We start from the raw sequence: 2,826 nt of genomic DNA on the forward strand, positions 1-2,826 counted from the left end.
TTTACGTTCAATTCATAATTGTTTACATATTCAAACACTAATCCGCAACCATTCAAATAACATCCAAGAATACTTCAAACAATCCATACCATATTCAAACAATTCAACCAACACTCTACTTCATCCGAAACCTTCCAAATGCAACAAGAACCATAACAACACATTTCTTTCATTCAAATTCATAAACTACTCCAACAATTTACACACTAACAACATTCTCTTCCATAAATACAAGAACACTATTTTCAATCCACATTAATTTCTAAAACAAGTCTCTAACCATTACAACTTCACTAGGATCATTAAAATTTCATTATCAAAATGGAATCCATAACAACAACAACCCAAAATACTAAGCAAAATTGGTCCCTTAATTTTTACACACACACGGCCACACACATACATGTACACGGCTACACCCAACATTCATATTTTCATGAATTTCATTCATTTTCACATACCACAACATACAAAACCATCCATAATATATAAATGAAGATTAAATCTTACCTTTTTCCTTCAACTCCTCACTTAGCTAGAGTTGTGAACTTGCAACAATAAGAGGGATTCTTGCTTCAACAATTATACCACGTTAAAGAGGACCCTTGAATTAGTGGAAATACTAGAAGAAAATATTTTTTTGGATCAAAGTTTTTTGGTCTTCAATTTTTTTGGTTGAGGGCCGAATAGTCCCTTATGTTGGCTTCTCTCAAGTTCTCTTGAATGTTCTTGATTTGAAGATGATAATATGAGCAATTGGGTCATTTTTTCACTTATTTATTTTTCTCCCTTTTTGGGCCTTGGCCCATTTATATATTGTTTTTTCTCCCTTGGACGGCCAAATGGCCCCTTAAGTCCAAGCCATTTTTTTTGTGATTCATAGAAATTTATTTTCCAAATTCAAAATTTGCCCTTAGGCTTCCGCAATATTTTTATGAGTCATCTTGCAAATTTCCCCTTTTTACCCCTAGCCTCTCTTAATATTTCCACATCAAAATTTTCATAAGCAACTTGTGTGCTAAACAAAATTAAAAATATAGCTTGGCTCTTAACTTCCCGCAATTATCTTAAATTATCCGAATGTACAAAATGCGGGACATAACATATTCCCTCACTTATCATAGTGAGTTACGATTCTTTATCATTCACAAATTCATAATCGCATGACAATCATTTTTTTCGGTGGAAAGCACAATTAGTCTATACATATATATATATATATATATATATATATATATATATATATATATATATATATAAATACCTAAGTAGACTATCAGAATAATATATGTAATATATTTATGCATACCGTAGTAGACTTGTGAGAACATATAACCCACACTGCGCATCTACGAGCCTCTACTGACATACTATACATGTAGACGCAACAAGACTCTGTCATGCCCAAAATATACATATGTACCAAAAGAATAATCATAAGCACCTCCGAACAACGGAGTGCTTTCAATCAGCTGACAGCTCCTAAGAATCCGGATCAAGCTCACCTCCTTGTCTACCTGTGGGCATGAACACAGCGTCCAAAGAAAACAAACATCAGTACGAATGTTGTACGGAGGATGAGAGGCATGAACAATAACAACACATCAAGAAAATAAAGGGAGCATCAAGTATGGAGCAACTGTACCTGGCTAGGAATCGTATGAAAAGTAATGCATGCTGACTTACTTTTATGCTTATCATCATCTCATGTATGTATATCATATATATATATATATATATATATATATATATATATAAACTGCCCGACCATATAGGTGCGGTGTGATAATCAGTAACATTAGCCCGCGTCCATGCCTCCCGCGTCCGGGGTACCATCTCCTGCCGCCCACTAGTGGTGTCTGCCCATGCCAACTGGCCATGGTGTATGGTATAGCTGCCGCTTTCGCGGTGACTGCCCGGCCAACTAGGCCCGGTGTAATATGATTATGACATACTTATAATAGTATGCTTATCAAAATATGCTCACAATTGTGCATGCATAGGGACTCTAGAACAAGTGTATTTTATCGAGGTGACGTAAGGTCGTGAACCCTCGATTCCATTATGGGCATTCATGAACATTCTGCCTCACCTCGAAGGGATTAGTATGTAAGGTGAGTGTATAAAATGGACGACATCATTTACTTTATAGGAACGTCATATCATATCTCTTGACTCATATAGCTATTCATGATCTTAAGCTCTTGGCTTTCCGGAATATAGGAGAATCATGGAGAGGAAGAAGAATCATATCATGGGATTCATGCCATAGAAAGAAAAGTATTAGCCTCACATACCTTTGTCACTTAGTTAAGCTATCGTTCACTTGTTCACTTGTTCTCGTCGGCGATTATCCGCATAGGACTTTTGGCGACTTTGAGCTGTCAACAACCGATCTTGGATCACCTTGACTTTTTCTATTGCTTGTTGGATCAATTCAGGGCCCACTAGTTGTGCTTCTCCTACTCCGAACCATCCGATTGGAGATCTACATTTCCTTCCATATAAAGCTTCATATGGAACCATTTGTATACTGGAATGATAGTTGTTGTTATATGCAAATTCAATTAGCGGCAAATGATCGTCCCAACTTCCACCAAAATCCAGCACACATGCTCGTAACATATCCTCCAAGGTCTGAATAGTACGCTCGGCTTGTCCGTCAGTCTGTGGATGAAATGTCGTGCTAAGCTTCACTTGAGTGCCTAGACCTTTTTTGAAAGGATTTCCAAAATTTGGCTGTAAACTGTGCCCCTCTGTCTGTGATGATAGATAATGGGATTCCATGGAGTCGCACAATTTCTTTGAGATACAACCCTGCATAGT

The sequence above is a fragment of the Lycium barbarum genome, chromosome 6, assembly GCF_019175385.1.
Source record: "Lycium barbarum isolate Lr01 chromosome 6, ASM1917538v2, whole genome shotgun sequence".
NCBI lineage: Eukaryota > Viridiplantae > Streptophyta > Magnoliopsida > Solanales > Solanaceae > Lycium > Lycium barbarum.